This window comes from Hipposideros armiger, unplaced genomic scaffold (genome assembly GCF_001890085.2).
Source record: "Hipposideros armiger isolate ML-2016 unplaced genomic scaffold, ASM189008v1 scaffold_98, whole genome shotgun sequence".
NCBI lineage: Eukaryota > Metazoa > Chordata > Mammalia > Chiroptera > Hipposideridae > Hipposideros > Hipposideros armiger.
In genome coordinates this window covers 3,759,836-3,768,537 of record NW_017731448.1, presented here as the reverse complement: position 1 = coordinate 3,768,537, position 8,702 = coordinate 3,759,836, and the positions used below count along the sequence as shown (strand labels likewise).

General features: G+C 38.0%; 1 long non-coding RNA gene across 2 annotated transcripts in view; it reads right to left on the bottom strand.

Annotated features, from left to right (window-relative positions):
* The window catches only part of LOC109384681 (uncharacterized), a 60,266-nt gene that overhangs the window by 38,204 nt on the left and 13,360 nt on the right, over positions 1-8,702 (bottom strand). The window contains exon 3 of one of the 2 annotated variants that reach the window (XR_002124462.1): positions 7,644-8,670. The exons of the other annotated variant lie outside the window; for it this stretch is intronic. This is a non-coding gene — a long non-coding RNA (uncharacterized LOC109384681). Of the gene's footprint in view, positions 1-7,643; positions 8,671-8,702 lie in introns of those variants that run through there. 2 annotated transcript variants of the gene reach the window in all.

The following is an 8,702-nucleotide window of genomic DNA, read 5'->3' as shown; positions in this document are numbered from 1 at the left end:
CCCCAATTCCCCAATTAAAAAAAAAAGATAGGGTGGATAAATGGATAAGAAATGAAAGTCCTTACATATGCTGCCTACAAGAGACTCACTTCAGATCAAAAGGCACACACTGAAAGTAAAGGGATGGAAAAAGATATTTCATGAAAATGGAAACAAACAAACAAAAAAGGTGGGGTAGTAAAATAGACTTTAAAACAAAGGCTATAACAAGAGACAAAGAAAGACCCAGTAATTCCACTCTGGGTATTTATCCAAAGAAACCCAAAACAATACTTTCAGAAGTTGCGTGCCTCCATACGTTCATTGCAGCATTATTTACAATGGCCAGGATATGGAGGCAGCCTGGGTGTCTATTGATGGAAAAATCGATAAAGAAGAGGTGGTACATATATACAATGAAATATTGCTTGGCCATGGAAGGGAATGAGTTCTTGCCATCTGTGGCAGTATGGATGGACCTGGAGGGTATTGTGCTAAGTGGAGTATATCAGACACAGAAAGACAGATGCAATGTGATTTTGCTTATATGTGGGATCTAAAGAACAAAATAAATAAACCAGCAGAACAGAAACATACTCATAGATGCAGAGACCATTTTGATGGTTGCCCGATGGGAGAGGGATTGCGGGATGGGTGAAAAAGGGGAAGGGATTAAGAAGTACAAGTTGGTTGTTACAAAGTAGTCATGGGGATGCTAAGTAAAGCACAGGGAATATTGTCAATGACATGGTAATAACTATGCATAGTGACATATGGTACAAGACTAGTCAGCGGGATCACTTCTTAATTTATATAAATGTTGAACTACTATGCTGTACACCTGAAATTAATATAAAATGATATTGAATGTCAACTGTAATTGAAAAAGTTTAAAAAGGCAGGGGGAAGGTGAAGGGGAATAGGAGTTTCACATTTCCAGATATAAAACAAATAAGCCGTGGGGATACAATGTACAGCATAGGAATATGTGTAGTCAAGAATATTGTGATAGCATAGTACAGTGTCAGATGGTTGCTGAACTTATCATCGTGATCACTTCTTTAGGTATATAAATGTTGAATAATTATGGTGCACACCTGAAACTAATATTGTATGTTAGCTATATTTTAATAAAAATCTTTTTGAAAAAAGGATTGAAGCTTCAGTAAATGACTAAACAGATGTAATTTCCTTTTAGAAGTAGCTCTCCTAAATAAAAATACATGTTTTTCTGCCATCTTAGCTGGAAAACAGGGACGCCCCTGCTCCAGCAATTGAAACAAAACAGAAGCTCAGGGCCTGAGGAAGTTTCGAAGAGGTAAGCTTTCCACAGCTTCCGGTTCTCAGTTTGTCTTTGCAGCATGCGGAAGAACCATCTTAGATAAGAAGCAAACAAACAAAAAGGAATAATGGCCGTAATTTTGACTTAATAACACAGCTCTGATTCTATTACATAGTCTCCAGTTTTTTCCTAGTTAGACACGAGGTCATTTTTATTTGACAGGAAGTTGGGACTTGATTTTACATCCATTGCAGTGGAATCATATTTAACAAATGTAGAAGCTTTAAAATGAAATCACATCAGAAGTGATGAGGCAGCCAGTGTGCATTTGTGGATGGTTTTGGGAAGCAAAATGGGGGCTTATTAAAAACTCAGAAGGGGCCGGCCGAGTGGCACGTTGGTTAAGAGTTGGCTTGGGACACCAGCTCTGAGCAGCAAGACCCCAGTTCGAATCCCACATGAGGACAAGTGATGCTGCGCCCTCTACAGCTAAGATGGTGAACAACAGCTCAACCTGGAGCTGGGCTGCCGTGAGTCATCAGCAACAGCTGAGTAGGCTGCAGTGGGGCTGGCCGACAGCAGGCGTGCGCTTTCATGAGTTGCGGTGAGCTGTTGTGAGCGGCTGTCCAGTGGTCGGCGACTGATCTGCCTCACCCAGGAAGAGCACAATGATAATACCAACATGGGCCAGTGAAGTGATGTCCTCCACAACTAGACTGAAGAACAAAAAGGACAGCAACTTGTCTGTTCCCCTCCCCCAACTCCCCAATAAAATCTTAAAACAAATAAAACTCAGAAAGTACATTAAGTTATCCCACAATGGTGTAAAATGGATTAGTAAAAACTGTCTAACAAACCAGATTAATTTCAGAGTCCTTGGACATCAAGGAAGTCATACAAACACATCTAAGAAGAATCCATTATGCCATCTGACATTCAGGTTCCTAGTTCCCAACCAATCAATAGCATAAATGAATCTTTTTAGTGGAAATAATCTGGTATGGTTGATAAATAACAAAATATGAAATAGTAGTCACATATGTAATACAGAACATTGACCTGCACATATAATATTCTCATTGCGCTAAACCGCTGTTCTCTGAAAAAGAATATACGTGCACTATGATTGGTAGACATTTTAGCACTGCAATAAATTCGCCTATTGCATTTATTATATACTATTGATCAGTGTAGGGTAAGAATCTATTCCTAACATTTTTAAGGTTCATTTTCTCTTTTTGAATTAGGATTTAAAGCTGGTGAGACCCTGCGCTCCACTTGTTGGATGAGGCAGATCAATCCTCGGAACAGGTGGTGTTGTCTGAGCTCTTCCCCTACGCCAGGCAGCAGGCTGACATGGCAGAGCCAGGATTTGAGCTGAGCAGTCTTACTCCACATCTCACTCACTTAACCTCCCAGGCTGACATTTGGAGAGCGTGATTTCACAGCTTTCTCCCCTCAAACCCCCTCACACTCATTTGACTCTAGCTGGCAGTGACTTTGAAGTCTTTTATCCCTACCTGTACCCTCAGAGACCCATAGATGCCTGGGGTGGGAACGGAGGCACAATGTTGGAGGATGGACTGTGTGGATTTTCCCCTCACAACGTCGACCCTCCGGGCCCTGGAGGGTTTGTGCTGGCTCTGGTGTGTGGGGCTTGGGAGAGCAGCCACTGTCACTGTACCAGGGGATTCAAGCCAGCTTCACCACACGTGCACCAGCTGAAGAGGGGGTGCCATCACCTTCCACATCCCCTGCCTAGCTGGGTAGTAGCATCTATTTCCAGAAGGAGGTAGAGTCTTCCAGTAACCCTGGCCCAAGGAATTCTCATACCCCACATAGGTTTCATACAGCTTGTCTCTCTTGCTCACACTCTCCCAGCATCCCAATTTCCTCAGCACTTAAGTGGCATTAAATCCTTTCTGAAAGAAGGTTGGACATTCATGTCACTGTTTACTTAGCTACCAGGCTGACTGTCACCCAAACTCAGAGTTCAAGGGGTTCATTTCAAAAACTTCATGACACAAACAGATAGGGAACTGAATATCTCTTGAAGTGGCTGAATTACTCTATGCAACTCTGAAAGAGCTTTTGTACTACCATTTTGCTAAAGATAATTTCATATCAAAGATCAACTTATTTTATCTAACCAGAGTAGGTGGCAGCTTAAATGATCACTACTAATGCCTGAAATTCCATAACTGGAAAATGTCTTTGATATATTAATTTGAGAAAGGTTCAAATGTAATCCCCCTCAGCCAAGGATACCTTGATTTAGCTCTATACTAAGTACAAATTATTAGTAACTCATCATATACTAAGAAAGAAGGGAGGAGAGAGCAAAATTCTGGTGCCTACAGAGGGTGGGGAAAGAGAATGCCCTATGAGACAATTAATTTCTGTTACCGAATATAGGCTAAACATTTTCTGAGTAAATAAAAAAATGGAATGAAAAATGGAAGAAGGGTAAGGGAAGAAATAAAACTTTTGAAAATGGGAACTGACTCAACTTCTTTACAAAGAGTAGTTAACTAGTACTTTGGCAACAAACTAGATGGGAACTTTCTCCTGCTGCCAGAAGGTATCTATGGAAAACCCATGGCTAGCATCACATTTAATGGAGAAAAACTGAAAGCTTTCCCCCTGAGACCAGGAAGGAGACAAAGATATCTGTCCTCGCCACTTGTATTGAACGTTGTACTGGAGGCCCTAGCCAGAGCACTTAGGCAAGAAAAAGATTGGAAAAAAATGATTAAAACAATCTCTATTTGCAGATGACATGCTCTTGTACACACAAAATCCAAAATAATCCACTAAAAAAAATAATTAGAAACAATAAACAAGTTCATCAAAGTGTCAGGATACAAAATCAATATATAAAAATCAATCATATATTTGTACACTAGCAAGGAACAATCCAAAAGTAAATTAAGAAAACAATTCTATTTATAATAACATTAAAAAACCAGAATATTTGGTAATAAATTTTAGCAAAAGAAGTACAAAACTTGTACTCTGAAACCTATAAAACATTTTGGAAAGAAACTTAAAAAAATCTAATTAATGGAAAGACATCCTATGTTCATGGATCAAAGGATTTAATACTTAAAATGCCAATACCTCCCAAATTGATCTACAGATACATTGCAATCTATCAAAATCCCAGCTGGAATTTTTTTCAGAAACTGACAAACTGATCATAAAATTCATATGAAAATGTAAGGAGTCCAGAACAGCCAAATAATTCTGAAAAAGAAGGACAAAATTGGAGGAAACACACTCCCCAGTTTGAAAGCTTACAACAAACCTACAGTAATCAAGACAGCGTGGCACTGGCATAAGGATTGACATGTGGATCAATAGAATAGAACTGAAGTCCAGAAATAAAACTTTATATTTATGGTCAATTGATTTCCAGCAAAGATTCCAAGACAATTCAATGGGGAAAGAATAGCCTATTCAACAAATGGTTCTGGTACAACTGGATATTCACATGCAAATAAAAAAAATGAAGTTGAACCACCATGTCATAGCACATGCAAAAATTAATTAAAAATGAATCATAGACCTAAATGAAAGAGCTAAAACTATAAAATTCCTAAAATATAATATAGAAGTAAACCTTGGTGACCTTGGAGTAGGCAATGATTTCTTAGATACGAATCAAAAGCACAAGCAACAAAAAAAAGACAAATTGGACTACATCAAAATTAAAACTTTCTGTGCTTCAATGGACACTATCAAGAGAGTGAAAAGACAACCTAGAATGGAAAAAATTGCAAATCTTACACCTGACAGGGGACTTATATTGAGACTATGTAAAGAACTCTTAGAATTCAACAATAAAAGACTTACAAATCAATTTTTAAATGGGCAAAGATTTGAATAGATATTTCTCCAAAGAAGATATACAAATGGCCAAGAAGCACATGAAAAGCTGTTCAATGTCATTAGTTATAAGGGAAATGCAAATCAAACCACAATGAGATACCACATCACAGCCACAAGGATGGCTAAAATAAAAAGGGTGACAATAACAAGCTTTTATGAATATGTGAAAAATCAGACCCTCATTCATTGCTGGTGCAGCTGCTTTGGAAAATAGTTTGGTAATCCCTCAAAATGCTAAACATAGAGTTACCATATGACTCAGCAATTCAATTCTTAAGTATATACCCAAGGGTATTGAAAACATACATTCACACAAAAATCTGCACACACATGCTTATAACAAGATTATTCATAATAGCCAAAGAGTGGTAACAATCCAAATGCCCATCTACCAAATGAATAGATTAAAAATGTGGGTCTGTTTTAAATAAAATACTATTGGTAATAATTTAAAAAGAAAGAATAAAGCACTGATGTGCGCTACGTTATGAATGAAGTTTGAAAACATCATGCTAAGTGAAAGACACCTGTCACAGAAGATCACAAATGATATGATTCTGTTTGTGTAAAATGCAGCATTTCTACATCTAACTGGAATGAAGTTAATATAAAGCTGAAGATGTAGATTCCAATAAATTAAGATGTATATGGCAAGCTCTGGAAAAACCACCAAAAAAGCTCTTAAAAGTATGGTTTTAAAAATCATTAAAGAAATTCAACCATTCCACTAAAAAATATTCACTCAATGCATTAAAAAAAAGAAAGAAAGAAAGAAAGAAAGTTGGTCACTTTCCCTAATGCAAGTGGGTACTGAGCAACCCAAGCACTAAAAAAAATGAAAAACAACTCATGAGCAGATGCTTCCCAAAAATTTGGTCCAAGGTCCAAATAAATTCAAGAATCTTTTTTATAGTAGTAAGAAAAGGACAGTTCTTTAAGGGTTTATCTTTCAAAGGAGAACCTACTGTTTATTCCCTTCTTCCTTGCCACCAAGGGGATAATATAATCACGTAAATGTCCACAGTGACCCCACTGACTGATGAGCAATCAAAGCGGAATTAATTCTTGAGTAGGAAGTAAATAAAATTAACTCGAAATCTGTGGCGGGATGGAGTCAGTATGAACTTGTTCAGACAGGATTCAGAACTCCTCCCTTTGGTACATGTCTGGAGACACGCTACATTTTTCAGGGAAAGGAAATTAACTCCAGGCACTTTATGGAAAGATCAATTTGTCCAAAGAAAGGTAGTGCCCTGATGCTCTCATTGTGTTAGAGAAAAGGGGGGGGAGGGGACGGCTCCCTCTTAGAACGCTGAGTGACCTTGATTGCCACTCTAACCTCAGCAGAGCCTTTGAACAGACGAATGGAAACTACCGCATTTCTCCCAGATTAGACATAACCAAATCCCTTGTTCGAATCATCAGTAAGGAATTTGCTTAATAACTGAACCTGTGGTCTCCGGGATCTCTGCCCAAGGCAGGAGAAAATCGGACAAGGATCTAGACACAGGCAAGGATAAAGGATGAGACTGCGCCCCTGAATTTATTCCTCTCTCTCTCTCTCTCTCTCTCTCTCTCTCTCTCTCTCTCTCTCTCTCTCTCTCTCTCTCTCTCTCTCTCTCTCTCTCTCAAATATCTATCTCTTAGTCCTTTTTATCTACTTATAGAAAACAAAATTATTCCTTAAATCTGAATGCACGAGAGAAACACACACAAATGTGTGGCTTAAGCAGATAATTATGTAAATGATTACGGAATAATAAAATCAGGTGGCCAAAGTAGACAGATTCCATTATCACTAACCCATGGCATGGTGCCCTGTTCTATTTTTAAGCACCTTCCAATCTACTTGTGGTCTTTTATCTCAATTTCATTTTTATAACATTTTTCCTAGTTTATAGGGAGCTTGCCTGAATTCTGAAGGAAAAAATCTCTACCGGGCTCATTGCTATAGCAAGATTTTATGGGAAATTTTGCCTATCAAGGAATTTTCTTTCAATTTCCACTGAAAGAGCAAATCAAACTGCTCTTCAGAGCTGCTGTAACTTCCTTTACGATTTCACAGTTATCATGCTAGCTTCATTTGAGAAAGTTACCTGTTTTACGGACCAGAGAAAAATGGGCTGGTTTTCAAATAAAAGTACCAAGAATAATGAAAACTTGAGCAGAGTTAGGTAGCATTTGAAAGGCTTAATTGGAGAAATGATCAACTGATCTTTGCAAGTCTCCTAATTGCCACTTAGCTGTCTCGATCCATCTACTTTTGTCACTTTTTCTTTTTTATTCCCACTAGAATCGCTAGTGTCCCTTATTTTTCTGTAGTAGCTTAAGTCTATGAATAGAGATAAGCATTTTTATTTATCCATACTTGGCACATGTTATACTTTGTGTACATTCAAGACTTTCATCAGTTCTGGAAAATTCTCCAGTCATTGTTTCTTTGAATATTCCCTTTACTCCCTTCCATTCATTCACTCAGAAAATATGTGAGTGACTCACTCTATCCACCATGTCTCATTTTGTTTTGAAGAAGGTCACAATTCTTAGTTAAAGCAGGCTTATTTGCTTTATTAAACTACATTTAATGATGAATTAACACAATTTAGAAATGACCAATTACAAATCAAGTACTTTGCTGACCATAGTATCTTTGTATGCTTTACGGATTCCTAATTTTTAAGTAAACTTTATTGTGGTGTAATTTACATACATTAAAATTTCTATAGTCTACACATAGAAATGGATGAATTCTAACAAACTTAGTCATCTATGTAACCGCTGACCCCATTTAAGATGTAGAATATCTAAAAAAAAAAGAAGATATAGAATATCTTTTCAGCGTCCTCTTGCTCATTTGCACTCAGTCAACACCTGTACCACCATACCCTGGTCAACCACCGATCTGATTTCTATCAACATAGATGGCTTTACTCTCTTCTAGAATTTCATCATATAAACAGAATCATACAGTCTTCCCAATTTTATGCCCAGTTTCTCCTGTTCAGAATAATGTTTGGGAGATTCATACCTACTGTAGCATGAGTCAACACAGCAGGTTGTTCTTTTTGTATCTGGATAGTATTCCATTGTCTGAATATACCACGAGTTGTTTATCCACATTCATTCCATACATATGAGCAATCTAAGTTGTTACATTATGAAATGGCATATATTCAATATGAGATGCAATCCACAAAAATGTCGGTAGCCTCTAACTGGCTTCCTGCACTCCAGTGCCTTCTTACTGCCAAGATCAGCGTTCCCTTCACCGTGACAACCTTCTGTGAAATTTGGCCCTAGTCCACTGCCGAAAGTAATCCCTTTTGCTTCCCAGTTTTTCGTCATATGACACAACACTTGCAACTTCATGTTATGGGGTCTTAGGTACCTATCTAACTTCAACTACTAGAGTCTAAGCTGCTTGAGGTCAGGATCTGAAGAGATTTATCTTCGCTTGTGCAGAGCACTTCACAAACGGCTGGGGCTGGCTGCATGGGACGGGCTCCAGGGGATAATGCCTGCAAAGGAGATAAATAAACAAGCAAATTCC